Raw genomic sequence first — 16,633 nt, 5'->3', positions numbered from 1 at the left:
CGTTGCCATGGCGATCTCTCCTTCCCTTTAAAGTCTGGAATGCCACATTCCATAAGATTTGCACAGAAAGTTGCTTGATCATACGCAAAGGCTTGTCTGTCAGTCTCAAACATTTTGTATCAATAAACACACTCCAAGCCCCTCTCTCTGCCTTGCTGTAAAACTTTGAGCTTTGAGACTCATTTGGGAGACTGGAGGAGTCCAGGAAAACAGAGCCCCCGCCTGGGTATAGGACGATCATCTCCTGATTCGTGCCCGTGGCACGCTAGCATTTTAAGCTGTTATTCCAAGAACAGCAGGCATTACAGAGCAGTGGCAAAATTATATGTGTAGTTGAACCCAACACTGGGTTCAAAATATTGAATTTTACGCGGACGCTAAGGCCATTTAACATCTAAAATATTAAAGCACATTTAAATCCCCAAATAAGTAACTTTAATTACATAAGGAACTGGATTTCGAGGAAATTATGGTTATTTGCTCAAGGAAAATAACCTCTAAGTCATCTTTATGACTTAATAGTCAGTAATTCTTGAAGGAATATTCTCTTCTCTAAGCCTGTGTGCTCAAACATTTTCTGAGACAGGAATAAGACTCATTGCTCTCCAGGAAAAGATTGTTCCCTATTTTGTGCTCCTATTTCAGAGGGATGAAAATAAACAAAAGATACAATGTTTCTTTGTACAGAGAAATTGCTTTGTCAAAAGAAGAATTTCTGCAATCAAAATAAAGCACCAGGAATAGAACTGATGTTTTCTTACAATGAAACAAAATTCCTCTGTATTGAATAAGGATGGATTTTATGTTTGTTACTAAGCAGAGTTTTTTGGGGTTTTTTTGTTTTTTTTCATTTCAGGGGTCTGTCCTTCATCGTTTGCGACTGTGCTCACGGTGATATTAAACAGTGAGGTGTCAGCAACTGATTAAAGGCGAGAAGGGAAGCCCTGCTAATTACGCCGAGCCCTCGGATGGCGTTCGGCGGCTGCACTGGACTTCAGCCCGCACACCTGCGGCTTTACAAGCAGGAGCGGGGCTGGGGCCTAACCCGGGCAGCCCTTGTAATGAATCCAGGAAAAGTACACAAACTCGTTTTCCCTCAAAGATAGAGGCACCGTGGCGGGGTTTTCAGACGTGGAGGGGGGCGTTGGGGGAGGGGTCCCCCCAGGTGTGTCCACTGCCTTCAATCCGCTGGGAGCGCTCGCGTGATCAAAATAAAAAAGGCCGGTACGCCCGCCTCTGAGAGCCAGCGCGGGGCAGCTGCAAAGGCAGAGTCCTGCCCCGCAGTCCGAGCGGGGGAGCTGGCTGACGCGCGCCTGCACGAAGGCCAGGCCGGTTCTCCAAACATCCAGGACCAGCGAAAGGACAGGGACTCCGTGCATATGGTTGCTCTGGGTTTCACCTCCAAGCACGGAGCGTCACCTGGCACGGCGCCCCTCACCTTGGCTTCTGTAACTAACGCCCCGTGTTGCCGCTTTCTCCTCTAAGGTGTACTTCCCGGGACAAGGCTCAGTGAAGACGCGGTCGCCCCAAGCCTGATTTCTTATAAAGCCTTTGTTATATAATGTGGATGGGCCAAAAACATTCATTTTAAAACACCGCGGGCACGCATTTCAGTGAATGTTGTAGTCAGCAGTGATTGTGTTTGTGCCCGTATGTAAGGAAGGACCCACGTGTTGTGCGAGAATTGTGCAGGCTCCAGTATTAAAGAAATAATTCTCAATTCTAGAAGTGTTTGGAAACAGAGAACACTATTTCTGTTGCTAATTTAATGCAGGGTTTTTTTTTTTTTAAATGTCTTATACCTTTAAAAAAAATTACAGATAGCAAATGTCTCTGTCCTTCTCTTCTAGCTAGACAAATTCAGGAAAACCCAGAGGCTTGGAGGAGACATTTTCAACAAAAATATCGCTGTGCTATGTCAGAAACGTGGCCCTAACAATGGGAAAATAGAATGTAAATCCATCTCCTTTCTTCTAGAAAACACTGTCTGGAAAATACACTCACAATCACCAATATTTCTAAGCAAAACATGAAGTGTAAAGAGAGCCTTCAATAAAGCCAGAGGTTAAAAAAAAACCCAAGATAATGAAAATAAAATTGTGCCTAGACTGACGTCAGATGAGCCGATATTTTAGTCAGGGGTTTTGCTTCATTTTCGTGTTTGTGTTCAGGAGTTTGGAGGACTCAGACATGGCCCCGCGACAGCAAAAGAGAAAGCTGTGTGATTGGGATGGGATCTTTTCCTGCACAATTTAAAATGACTTCTTATTTTTTAATTAAAGGTAAAGCTGTCTGCTAAGTCCCCGGTACCCTCTTCATTGTTAATAAAGAAGATATTCACCTAAACTTCCATTTTGCGACCTGCAGGCTTCCAAGAGCTCAAGTAAAGAGGCAATTAAAAGCTAATTTGAAAAAACAATTCCACTAACGACGAAGCGGTCTACATGAAGTTGATTAGAAGCGAGGGGATTGCTAGGAGAACACATTTTCAGTTTTAAAAATCAGTTTTTCAAAGACGTTAAGTGGAATATCGTTTAGGTAGAAAAATTGCAAGTTTGTTTAAAAACCCCGTCACGATCAGCCAAGGCTGGAGCTGAAAACATGTTCCGAACTTCAAAGTCACGGCAACCGCTCCCTCCTCCAGAAGACTGTAAGTGCCCACCGCACATGGGACGCCCCCAGGTCCCACTGGAAATAGTCCTTTTATGGCACTTTCATTTTCGAAGCAATGCGCTGGAGTTCATAAAGAGAGAATAATAGCTTCGTGGCTCATTGTTGAGGCTTTCCTTAGCGTTCCTTACTTTTTCTCATCTCTCTCATTTGCAATTTGAGGAGCTTGACTGAACTTTGGGTAACCCTCTAACGTTCAGGCTGCTGGGTTTCGGGGACCTGAACGTGGCCGATGCCTGCAGCCCGAGGTGGAGGGCTGTGGGCTGGCGTCCTGGGCTCCTGTCCCCACAGCCTGGGGGCCGCTGTCCCCAGCTCGTACACGAGTGCTGTTAGGGCAAGCCCGGCTTCCCAGGGCTTCTGCCCTCGTTTGGACAAAGGGTGTTCAGTGAAACCGAAGGGAAGGCGACATTTACCTGTGATTGGAAGGCCGGGAAGCCCGCTTGCATAGAACATGGTGATCCCGGGGCAGGATTTTAAAGAGGAAGTTCGCTAAGAGCAGGGAAATGCGGCTGGGCGGCAGCGAGGCCCAGAGTGGATTGGACTTGGCCTCACGTAGTGCGGGGCCAGGGCCGTGGCCTGGCCGCGGGAAGGGAGAGAGCCTCAGGGCCCCGGGGTCTAGAGAGCCACGGATGCAGCCACTAACGGAGAGCAGACAGTCCTACAGAGGCTCGTGAAAGCACCTTCCTGCCTTTACGTTCAGGGAGAACGGGAGGCCTGAGGCGAGAGAAAGCGCCAGTTACGGACAGTTTTTGTTTTTACTTTAAAGAGACATGGAACAGAGCACAGAGACGGGTCTGAAACACGTCACCCCCACGGGCCATGCCGTGTTTTCCCCAACTTCCTGGGAACAAAATCATTACTACCCGCGCTCCAAGGACGCTTCTGTCTGAAGTATTTGGGAATTGCTCATTTGAGAGCCACCTTTTCAGAGAACCAACAGGTTTTCTATGTTTTCAGATCAGCTGGAAAGACATGTCTTTTTCACATTCTGGATCCTCCTGAATCCGTTTCCAAACTTCAAACAGATCAGAGGCCGGGCTGCCGCCTGCAGGAGCCTGGAAGGGGTCCAGGTAGCCCCGGGTGCTGCGACCTCCCGTGAGGGTCTCCTGGAGGCCTGGCCCCCAGGGGACAGGCACCCACTGGCGGAGAGAGACGTGCCTGACAGTGCCCCGTCCTCCAGAGGCTGTGACAGCAGCCCTCCCCGCCAGGCTTCCCTAAAACTGCACCAACTGTGGAAACAGCCCGAGTGTCCATACATAGGGGGGACAGATGAGCAAAATGTGGTCCAGCCACACAATGGGTGTGAGTCAGCCTCGAAAAGGAAGGAGACCCTCACACGTGCCATAACGTGGATGAACAGGGAGGACATTGTGCTCAGTGAAATAAGGCAGTCACAAAAGGATAAATTCTACAGGATTCTGCTTATACGCGGGGCCTACAGTGATCAGATTCACAGAGACAGACAGCAGAAGAAGGGAGGGCAACAGGGGCTGGGGAGGGATGGGGAGTCAGTGTTTCATAGGAACAGAGATTCTGTTTAGGAAGATGAGAAAGTTCTGGAAATGGAGGCTGGTGATGGTTGCACAGCCATCTGAATATACTTAATGTCTTCGAACTATACACGTGAGAATGACGAAGGTCATACCTTTCATGTTATGTATATTTTCCCACAATAAAAAAAAGAAATAATAATTTTATTTATATGCCAAAATTTAAAATTAAAAAAACCCCGCCAGAACTGCTAAGGCACTCCACGAGGCCACAGGGCAGCCACCAGGGACCCCGTCCGACGAGGAAGAAGTAGCCAGAGAAGCAGAGAGCAAACAGACCCAGAGAAAGCTCGGCTTTGTGTCCAGCCCTGCCCTTCCTGGGGCCCAGCCGCTGCCTCATCTGTGCAGCCCACAAGCCCGTCTCGTCTGGTCCTGGCACTCGGGCTCTGAGCTGGGCCAGGGAAGAGATGTCCCGGCTCAGGAAGAGGGCTGGACGAGGGGAGAAGCAATCCACCTGCACACGGGACCCCTCAGAGCCGAGGCAGCACCAGAGCCCGGCGCCAGGGCTCCCCGCACACCCCTCGTCCCTCGGCCGCCCTGCCCTCTCACCTCCCGGGGTATCACGGGAAGGGACCCAGCTGTCTGGTGGCAGGAGCCACTCCCCGCTCGTGACAGAGCCACACACTGAAGACCGATCCCAAAACAGTCCAAAATTCGCTGCGAGATCTGAGGTAAGTCACTCACCCCTCTGGACTCCAACCTCCACTAATTTTCACTACAGATAAACACGACCATCTTAGAAATTCATTCCACCATGGACAATCTGTGATTTTGCACATCCAGAATGATGATCTACAGCTCTGAAATTAAAAAAAAAAAATCGAGGGCGCCTGGGTGGCACAGCGGTTAAGCGTCTGCCTTCAGCTCAGGGCGTGATCCCGGCGTTATGGGATCGAGCCCCCACATCAGGCTCCTCCACTATGAGCCTGCTTCTTCCTCTCCCACTCCCCCTGCTTGTGTTCCCTCTCTCGCTGGCTGTCTCTGTCTCTGTCGAATAAATAAAAAATCTTTAAAAAAAAAAAAAAAAAAAAGAAGAATCAGTGAAGACTTTCCTGACGGAGAACATGCTTCACTGGGCAGGATGAGTCCCTGGTAACCTGCCCCGCGAGTTTCTCGTCTGCTGCATGACCACAAGGGGGCAGTGCTCGCAGCGATTTGTCGCCGCAGAGCCCGCCTGCTCGGGTCTTTCCCGGAGGCTCTCAGGGTCTCTGGCTGGGGGCTCACTGCCCCCCCAGCTTCTGCAAGGGCCTGAGAACGCAGATGGCGGTGGGGAGTACCAAAGAGCCGATGCGGTTCAAAAACAGAGCAGCTTGCAGCCATCACACAGGATCCACGCAGCAATGGAACTGGCGATGAAACGTTTTAGGGTCAAATATTGATCCTGCTGCAAAGTCATCTAGGCGAGGAGGCTCCCAGGCTTTAAAAATCAAATGCCGTGCACTCTAGGCTCACAGGCTCTGGGTTGATGTGTTTCAAATCCCCGGAGGGGGCAGGCCAGGTGGCTGGGCTTCCGGGGCCCTCCTAGCTCACCTCGCTGCCAGGGGCCTGCTTTCGTCCCAGCGTGACCTATGGGCCTATCGGAACTGCCCTCCAGGGGATCCGATTCACAGACAGGAAACAGGAGAACTAGTCTGAAAGGGGAGAGAAGCTGAAAGGCTTCACTCTCCTGCCTTCACTCTCTCCACTCGGATCCATCCCAGGGGGCTATTTGTGTCCTGTCCCCTAAGTGAATGGGACAGCTGCCTCTCCGGTTAGGAATGTGTCCTGTGTCCTGTGTCCTGCTAACAGGTCACGATCTCCCCCCTTCAAGGCTGACACCTGCTCCCGGTCGCAAGCTGCTTTGAAGCCCCTTATCAGCCTGCCCGTGTGTCCTTCCACCGCACCTGCTTCCCAGAACATCCTGGAGGTGACAGTCCCTCCTGAAAGGCTGCGTTCCTAGCAGCTGATGAACTGTTGAGCTGGGATGCCGGACATAGTGAGCAGCCACTCCCGCCAGGCACCGTCTTAGATTGTGCATTTGTGAAGACACTTCTGTTTTCCACTTGACTTACATTATCATCATATTGTGATCAGTTTCCATGGCAGCTAACATTTCTGCCTTAACTCTCTTGTCCCTCACTCTTCCTATCCAATAATGACCTGAAACCAAGATGCAGACGTCGCGGATCAGAGTTAATGCTGCAATGGGTGGTCGCGTCCTCACATCACCCTTTTGTCACTGGTCAGCAACGACCAGGGCTGCATGGGCGCTGCTGGGCGCAAGCAAAATGTCTTGTAGGCGTGTCTCAACCCAAATTTGCTTATACACACATGCACGTACCTCCTGTTCATTTATTCATTAAACAAATATTTATCCAAAGCCTAAAGCATGCAAGACAAAGTAGCTAAGCCCTACGGGTGCCCTAAGAACAAACCTGACATGCTCCTTGGTCTCAACAGCGTCATTGAGAGGAAACAAGACTCAAATACAAGTAAGTGTACGAGACGCTGGTTGCCCGCCTTACACTCTTGAAAAACACCTTCTCTTTGTTACTGGTTTATTTGTGTTAAATTCATGTACTCATGTAGGCACTTCCTCAACATGTATTCAGGACCTGCAGCCTGCCCAGCACCGTTGCAGGCACTGGGGTGTTAGATGAGAAAGACCTTTCTAGTGGGGAAGGAGAGGCCACACTACAGCTGAAGACCTTGCCACATCCCTCTGGCCCAGCGAGAGTCGTAGAGACCAAACGGTCCCTTCCACCTGAATAAAAAGCAAGCAAAACCATCCACATAGTGAAACTGCCCGTATCAAGACACTGGGCTGAGCCAATGGAGCACGGTGGTCCCTGTGGGCTTATGGAGAAAGAATGAGCGCCCCACAGCCCAGCCTTCTGCTTTGGATTTTTTTTTTAAGATTTTATTTATTTATTTGACAGAGAGAAACAGCCAGCGAGAGAGGGAACACAAGCAGGGGGAGTGGGAGAGGAAGAAGCAGGCTCCCAGCAGGGAGCCCCGATGCGGGGCTCGATCCTAGGACCCTGGGATCACACCCTGAGCCGAAGGCAGACGCTTAATGACTGAGCCACCCAGGCGCCCCTGCTTTGGATTTTTCAGCACAGGGCGGGGGGGCCCAGGCATGGCCCAGAGGACTCCCTGCGTTGGGAAGATACAGTTGCGAGTGTGGGGCGACCAAGGTAACTCCTTTTGCAGGGCAGAGTACCAGCCTAATTACCCCACACCACAGGCCCACAGAGGCTCGCCCTCAAGTATTAGCTGGTTTCTGATCCGCAGAAGTGTGTCAGGAGAACTCCCAAGACCAGAGAAGAATCGCCTCAAAGGTTGCAGGGCCAGTGCGGGAGCTGACACACGTCTCCGACACAGCCGGACTGGTGGAGCGCCTGCACCCGTCTCCAGCGTGGGGAGTTCACAGCCCGGGCCCACTAAAGGCAGGACTCAAGAGGATCAAACTACTTTCAAGAAACTCAGTTGCAACCCACAGCAGGGCACAAGTACATTGACAGGAAAACAAAAGTACCCAGCGCCCAGCAAGGAGAAGTGTACACTACCTGGCATTCAATCAAGATTATCAAACAGGCAAAAAAACCCAAAAAAACAAAAAACAAAAAACCCAGACAAAGAGGACCTATAATGAGGGGAAAAACCAATAAACTGAAACAGACCTAGAACTGATTCAGATATTAGGATAAATAGACAAAAAAAAAAAAACCACAAAAAACCACACAACAAAAAAACCCATAACAATGTTTCATACAATCAAAAAGTTAGGTAAAGAGACGGAAGGTATAAAAATATTTGAAGAAAAATGGAAATCATGGTAAAAAAAAATTGACCCAAGAAGGTCCACAGAGTTTAACTGTGAGAAAAGTTCATGAAGAAAATCACACTGGGGTCAAACTGTCCGAAGCCCGTGACAGAGAGGAAAATCTTACCAGAGGCCGGAGAAAAGTGGCATTTTTTGGACAGAGGAACAAAGACAATATGAGGACAGATTTCTCCTCAGAAGTGATGTGAGTGGGAAGATGGGGCAGCAACACATTTAAATTACAAAAACAAAAAAAAAGCCGTCAACTTAAAATTCTAAGCCAACTAGAGTATCCTCCAAAAATGAAGGTAAAAACAAAGCCTTTTTTTCTAGAAAAACAAAAGGTGAAAGAATTTATCAAGAGAAGACCCCAAACACAAGAAATGTTCCAGAAAGTCCTTTAGAAGGAAAATGATGCCTAATGGACATAGGGATCCACACAGAGGAGCGAAGGCACCAGAAGGGGTAACTCCATGAGTCAGAACGTTAACATTTTTCTTATGAGGCAAATCTTGTGAAAATAAAATTGATTGGAAGCAATAGCAACAGAGCCTGGGGTTTACGTGTGTGTGTGTGTGTGTGTGTGTGTGTGTGTGTGTGTGTGTGTGTCAGATGACTGACCACATGCGCACAAAGACCAGGGCTGTAGAGGCAGGCAGCCGCCGCTGTCCAGTTCTTAGACTCCACCTGACCCAGCCTAACCTCCCGGGAAGGTGGGCTCTGAAGCCTCAGAGATGTGCAGTTCCCCAAAGTCAGCCACGAGCATAGCATAGCAAGGAATTATAGCTAATGAGCCTTAGAAGAGGATAAAATTGAATCATAAATAATCCAAAAACGGGAGAATAAAGAACAGATGGGACCAATAGAGAACAAACAGCAAGATGATAGGCCAAAACTGAACCATATCCATAATCACATTAAATATAAATTGTCTAAATGCCTCCATTGAAGGGCAGGTGCTGCCATATTGGATAGCAAGGCCCAAACTGTGCTGGGTAGCAAAACAGCCACTTTAAATATAACGACACAAATGGGTAAATGGTAGAAGGATGGGAAACACACTGACTTATCACCAGAGTGGGGATATTAACACCTGACAAAGTAGATTTCAAAGCAAGGAATATCACCAGGGATAAAGAAGGTTATATCGTATCAATAAAGGAGTCAATTCATCAAGAAGACACAACAATTGTAAATATTAAAGATAGTAAGAGAATAGAGGACCATTACAAACAGCTTTATGCCGATTGGTTCAGTGGCTGGGTTCGCCACAGGTGAGATCCCTTGCCCAAAGTGAGAGACCCAGCTGCGGAACGAGAAGTCTCCACTCACCCAGACACTCTCTGAGGTGAAGACATCTTGGGTACTGGTCTTTGCAGACGGGGATGCGATACACCCCCCCAGCCCCCCAACTCCAGATCCCAGGGGATGACTTGATAGAAAACCACTGGGCTTTTGTAATCATGGAGGTTCAGGAAGATTTGCCAGCAGAACAGAAGAGATGATTGCCTGAGATGTGGAGAGCATGCTTTCAGAAATGGCGAAGGGCTGTAGACCACGCTGGGACATGCGAGTTAATTTGAGGAAGTGTCTCCTGCAGTCTCAACAGAGTTCAGGAAAACAGAGCCCCTATAAACAAGGGGTGAGTAAACTGATCACAAATGCATGCTGCTCCCCCCTGAGCCCCCTCGGGGCAATGGCTTGTTCCCAGCCCAACTCCATCCTGACCTTGAACTCTGATCTTGGCTTTGTCTTCTCCAATTACAGTGCTATTCTCCCAGGTCTATCCAACCAGATCATGGTGCTGTCTCCCCTCGGCTCCACAGATGGCCGCAAGACCTGTGGCTGGGACGGCCAGCATCTGGTCTCACTGCTACCTCCGCACACCAGGTGTATTTCTATGTCTTTATTGTTTTGGGGCCCTTTCTTCCAAACACGGTGGGTTCCCGACTGATCTGCTGGAACCCAGGCTACATGGACCAAGTCTTGTCAGTTTTATCCGCCCTGCTTTCACCTAGCAACCTGGTCTTTATCTTGAGATGTTGTGGCTGAGGTTTGAGGGTCAGGTCACGCGGCCGCACGTTCAGGGCTGGCATCCAAGTTCAAGGGCAAACACCTGTCTGAACCTAAAGCCTGGGCTCGAACCCTTTGCTCCAGGTGACCCTTCACAAAAGGGCCTGAGGTCACTGATGTAGGCCATCAAGTTCCATCCTCAGCCACCATGACTGTGAGACCCACCGGCCTCGCCCTCCTGCCCAAAAGGAGCACTGGGGCAGGTGCCCAACCAGTGTTGGTAAATGACTGAGTCACTGGCTCTGAGCTGGACTTGACTCAGCGGGAAAGGAGAAACTGGCTCTTTTCAGGGTTCTCTGTGAGACCCGTGACTGTGCCGACCCTCAGGCTCGCCAGACAGGCTGCACAGGTGTTTGTAAAAAGCCTGTGAGGGTTGCATGCTCGAGCCCCCAGGTGGGAGAAGGTGTCCGGGAGGTTCTGGATGGAGCAGAGCACTTGCCCCTGCTCTGTGCACGGCAGCCAGAGACTCGGGGCTAAATCTCAGGAAGGGTTTTCTCAGTCCAAACAAAAAGGAGACAGTCTCAGTGAAGCAGGGATGGAGATTGTTAGCCCGCATCACGCTGTGTCTTTGGTGGCACTCCCATCTTGGGAGGAGGCTATGTTGATCCACGACTCCTCTCTTGGACCTCCCCTCGCCAGGTGCTTCAGAGGGGAGGGCCAGCGATGGCTGAGCTATCTGTCGGGACAGGGGAGGAGCCCCTTCCCACACCTCTGGTCAGTGCAGCCCCGCTCGCAGCTGAGCCTGATGGCCAGGCTGAGCTGGCAGCTTCGGGAAGACCAAAGCCGGAAGCAGGAGCGACTCGGGCTAATTTGTCCTGGCAGGAAACCAAATTAGCCGGAAACACCAGGCGTGTTTTTCATTAACCACTTTGTGCAGCCAGAGACCTGCGGTGGGATACATGGGACCCCCAACATTTCCCACCCGGGAGCTTCCTGCATCCTCCCTGCTCTGTACTGCAGGAAGTTGCTGGTAAAAGACACAAATTTCCTAAAAGAAAGCAATCTGTTGACACATGACTGCAAAAAGGACAACAGTCCAAATGGATGAGGGGCTAGAGAAAGTGTGACAAACCTGGCTGACCCTCTGGAATGTTCTACACCATCTCAGACTTGAACTGACAGCTCCCCGAGGGCCAAGGGCAAGAAAACTGGGATGTGGATGCTAGGGCCGAGGTTCCATGGCCCCGAGTGCTCAGGGCGCGGCCTTGGCCGATGGTGCCACACAGAGCTGAGAACCGCACGGCACACAACCGGGGGAGGCCTGTCCTGGGAATGAGCGGGAGGAGAGTCACAGAGGGACACAGGTGTCACAGCTCAGGCCACTTCAAGGCACTTAATGCTGAACGACTTCTCTGAGAGATGTCCTTCCTCCGTCTGAGAGTCTTTCTTCCCCGGATCTAAACCTACCTCGGGGTCCCCGTCTGAGCAAAGCTGGGAAGGGCTGGCTCCCTTTCGTCTACTCCAGCCCCGGCGCTCTGCCCTGAGGACCTGGCACAATAAAGACCGAAGGACTGAATGAATGAATCCCTGAGATGTCGCTCATGTTTATTCCCATCTCTTCCCGTGATTCTCTGCCCACTGGAATTCCTCTTAAAGATCACCTCCCCTGGGAAGTCTTCCAGGATGTCCCCTGGCCATTGTCCGCTCTCTCACGTCACTTCCCTGCTCTTCTGCGGAGCATGGGAGACCAGAAGTCTTGAGTTCCACTGGAGATGCAGCACCACGAGATGGGGATCCAGCAACGTGTGTGTCTGGGGCCCAAGCAGGCCAGCCTGTAGCTGCTGCCCCCTGTATGATAGAGACACGGTCTCTGGACTTCCCAGCCCCAGACGGCGAGTGGGGCCCTTCAAGCCTCTGTGTCCATCCCTCAAGCTGGCCTGAGGAAGCAGAGGGGACACGTGCCTTCCTGAGAGGTCAGGGTCCTGCCCCACACCGTCCACACTTGGAAACATGCCCGGGGGGCCTGGGCGGGGACCTGAGCTGTGTTAGGACAGGAGAAGAGCTGTGGAGGCAGGAAGGAGCAGCAGGCAGGTGGCAAGTCCCGGGGACCGGAGCACAGGGGGAGCTTGGATGTTAGGGTCGTTCGTGTGTGTGTGATGCTTTACCCCTAACACTCTCCATATGGCTTCTTGATTGGCTGTGATTTCTTCTGAAAACATTTATAGTCTTTTGAAGTATTCATAATTGTATGGGGGCTGGGGTCAGGGACTCCCTCTTGGCAGTGGGTAGCAGTTTCCGTGGCTGAAATTAGAATTTGGCATGATAGCCGGAGTGGGCGGAGTCGAAGGCCAGAGGTCACATTCCACTTGCCCGGTAATGAACACTAATGAAGTGATCAGGGGCTCTGTGTTCCACGAGAAAGCAGCGGCTGGGCTGGTGTGGAGGGAGGCGGAGTAAAAAGCATTATGTGCACACAGGTGACGACCAGCTCTGCGTCTTCCAACCCTGAAGGAGGGTGGGGGTCCTTGGTCCTGTTGTCTTCATTCACTCAGAAGGGAGTAGTGGCTTGTGGGAACCACGGAACAGATGAGGTCTCCAGTTAAGCAAGGGAAAGTCTCACGCCCCCTTAATCCTTTCTTTAAAGAGATCGAGTGAGAGGAGGCCATCCCCAACCCTAGTGTCTGGCAGCAGGTGTTCTCCTCGTGGAGATCTGGTGCTGACGCGGGCCCCGTGGCTGGAGGCGACCGTCACACGCCATCGTCCTGGACACCTGCCCCTGGCCTGGTAACCGCAGCCTCTCCCAGCCCGCTCTGTGTGGGGAGCCGCCTGGGATGGGAAAGAAGGAAAAGCCGGAGCAACTCGCCCCTGAGCCAGAAACAGCCTGCAATGGGTTGAATTGTGTCCCCCAAATTCTTGTCATGCGGCCCTCGTCCTTAGGACCTCAGGAGGTGAGGTCACTGCAGATGCCATTAGCTTAGTTACTGGAAGGCCACACTGAAGTGGGGTGTGCCCCGATCCCATGTGACTACTGTCCCCACAGAATGGGAAATTTGGACACAGACACAGCCACAGGGAAAGGCTGTGGGGGGATGCAGGTAGGATGGGGGGGATTCAGGTAGGGATGGCGTGACATGTCAACAAGCCGAGGGACACCAAGATGGCCCACAGGCCACCAGAAGCAGGGTAGAGGTCAGGGACAGGTCCTCCCTCAGCCCCCGCCCCAAGGGAACCAGGCCTGCCCACACTCTGAGCTTGGACTTGTGGCCACAGGACCAGGAGACGGCAAATGGCATTTAAGCCGCCCCATCTGTGGCGATTTGTCACAACAGCCCCCAGACGCTAAGGCAGCCCCGGCAAGGGGTGCTGTTCCCGTGGTCTCCGGAGCTGACCGTGTGACAGGACCACGCACACCGCTGCTCGGGGGGGGGGTGGTGGTGGAGGCAGCCGGCCTCACCTGCGGGGGTCCAGCACCCCCCTCCCCACACACACACCAGGCAGCAGGGAGCAGCAGGGCCACAGCCTGCTTGGGGGGCAAGCCCAGCACAGGGATGGCTCATGGCCTGAGCTGACCAGGTCAGCAGCATCACCTGCTGTCCCCGCTTTCCAGAGCTGTGGCTGGCCCTGGGCACCGTGTCCCCACACAAGCCTGACAGGGTCACCACGATGCCCTCCACCTGCCCCCACCATCCTCCCTGTGCTCAGATGAGTGGCCCTGCGGGAGAGTCGCCAGGCCCACTCACGGCAGGACCCTGTTTGGGGCGGCCTCTTTCAGGGGAAGCGTTTGGCCCAGGCACCAGGGGAGCCTTCTCGTCCAGACTCAGCCTGCGGCCAGACCCACCCACCGTGCACGACCCACAGCGGCCCCCGAAAGCGCGGTGCTCAAGGCCCTTCGCCATGGCCTAGCTTCCCCTCCTCCGAGGTGCCCTGCGCAGACCCACGGCCTCCCGTGCTCAGCCGGCTGCCTCTGCCAACGGTCCCTCCGCCGCCAGCTCAGACCCTCCCCCTTGCCCTTCCCTCCCCTGCCTTCGGCTGCTGCTGGTCCTTACGTGGAGCTCCCGTCCTCTGCACCCGTCCCAGAGCCTTCCGTGGCTGAGGGCTTCTGGACGGTGAACTCCTGGTGAGGCAGGACCCGGCCACGGCTCCAGTCTGTGCGCACAGCCGTTGCATTACGAGCGGCCTGATCGAAGGGCTGAGAAGGCTCTTGCTTATGAGAAGATCTCCCTTTCTCCTCTTCTCCGCCCCTCCGTCCCTCCCTGTGTCTCCCTGTTTATTTCTCGATTTGACCGAGCGCATTTGGGTGCCAGCTTCCATCATCCACGGGGGCCTTTGCATCTGGCCCCTCCCCCGGCCCCCCCACCCTGGGATCCACGAGCGTGCCTCCTGGCGCCTCTTCCCTGTTGGCCCACACCCCTGCACAGCGACGAGGCTCGGACTCAACACGCACTCGGAGTGAGGTCAAAGGGACCCAGAGAAAACTGTCATTGTCGCCCTCTTCCCCTTTGGGACCTCACACCTCTGCAGGTGCCTTGAGATTTTCCTCAGCAACACGTTCTCATTGTGCGTTCAGACGGAGCCTAAACCGACCAAGACCGGGGAGCCTCTCCTCGCCTAGATCCGGGCTGCTCCCGAGCCACGTGTCCACCACCACCCACCGGCCCACACGCCCGTCGCCCCGCGAGGCCACTGCCCCAGGAGGTTCGTTTTGCTTTAAGCACGGGGTAGCATTTTGCAGAAAGTGGGAGGCCCTCAGTGTCACTAGGACAAAAAACCCAGCAGGACCCAAAGGAAGGGTGCTTCTCACAGGACAGCCTTCCTCAGTTGAAGGGAACGACTGGGGGCCTGAGGGAAGGACAGCAGAGGTCAAGGCTGAGGGAAATGTCCCTGACTTCAGACGGCCCTCTGAGCTGGGTGTGCAGGGTCACCTTCCTCCCTCCCAGTGGAGCAGAGCATTCCTCGTAGCACCCCTGCAGGGGAAAAGCAGCAGTGCGCCACAGCTGATGGGAGCAAGGAGCTTGAGCCCAAGAGTTTGTGGAAGGGGCAGTGATGATGCTTTGCCCATGAGCTCAGGACCAGACTCAGGGACAGAACAGAAAATCATTGCCTTCTTTTTTAAAATTATATTATCTTTAAAAAATTTTTCAATTGTGGGGATGCCTGGTTGGCTCAGTCGGTTAAGCATCTGCCTGCCGCTCAGGTCACGATCCCAAGGTCCTGGGATTGAGTCCCGCATCCGGCCCCTTGCTCAGCGGGGAGTCTGCTTCTCCCTCTGCTTGCTGCTCTCCCTGCTTGTGCTCTCTCTCTCTCTCTGACAAAATAAAAATAAAAATTTTAATTGTGGTAAAATACACATACAATTGACCACCTTAACCCTTTTAACCAGTTTAGTGGCATTAAATATATTGACGTTGTTGTGTATCCATCATCACTATCCATCTCCAGAACGTCCCCATCTTCCCAAACTGAAACTCTGTCCCCGTGAAACACTGGCTTCCCATCCCCCTCCCCAGCCCCTGGCGCCCCCTTCCTGTCTCTGTCCCCACGAGTGTGACTGCGCTGACGACCTCAGGTAAGCAGAGGCATACAGTGTTTGCTCTTTGGTGCTTGGCTTACTTCCTTGACGCTCACCCATCTCGGAGCGTAAGTCGGAATCTTTACTTTTGGAGGCTGAATCATACTCCATCGTGTATATGAATTATCCACTCATCTGTGATGGACACATGCATTGCTTGCACCTCTTGGCTATTGCGAATAATGCTACTGTGAACATGGGAGTGCAAATACCTCTCAGAGAGACCCTGCTTTAAACTCTTTGGCGTATATACCAAGAAGGGGAATTGCTGGATCATATGGTAACTCTATTTTTAAATTTTTTGAGAACCTGCCAGAGTGTTTCCCATAGCGGCCACACCATTTTATCATTGCCTTAATTTTTTATTTACATCTCAAGCATACCATCATTCTGTTAGGTTATTAATATGACACAATTCATACGAATATTTTTTCTCAGTTCTAAGACTTTATTTTTTAGAACTATTTTAGGTTCACAATAAAATTGAGAGGAAGGTATAGAAATCTCCCATATACTCCTGCCTTCCCCCCGCCAGCTGTCCCTCATCAGAGGGGTACATTTGTCACAATCGATGAACCCACATTAACATGTCATTCTCCTGGAACGCCATAGTCTACACTAGGGCTCACTCTTGGTGTTGTGCATTCTACGGGTTTGATAAATGTGTAATGACACGTGTCTATCATTACGGTATCACTGTCCTAAAAATCCTCTGTGCTCCACCTATTCATCCCTCCCCCAACCTCCAACCCCTGACAACCACGGACATTTTTCTGTCTCAGTGATTCTTCCCTTCCAAGAATCTCCTGTAGTGGGAATCAGGCAGCATGTAACCTTTTCAGATTGGCTTCTTTCACTTAGCAGTATGCATTCATGTTTCCTTCATGTCTTTGCATTTGCTAGCTCATTTCTTTTTAGTGTTGAAGAATATTCCATTGTCTGGATGGACCACAGTTTATTTATTCATTCACCTAACACATATCTTGATTGCTTCCAATTTTTGACAATTATAAATGGAGCTGCTGT

The sequence above is a fragment of the Ailuropoda melanoleuca genome, chromosome 2 (assembly GCF_002007445.2).
Source record: "Ailuropoda melanoleuca isolate Jingjing chromosome 2, ASM200744v2, whole genome shotgun sequence".
Taxonomy (NCBI): Eukaryota; Metazoa; Chordata; class Mammalia; order Carnivora; family Ursidae; genus Ailuropoda; species Ailuropoda melanoleuca.
The sequence above is the reverse complement of the archived record's forward strand: the minus strand, read 5'-3'. Positions refer to the sequence as shown.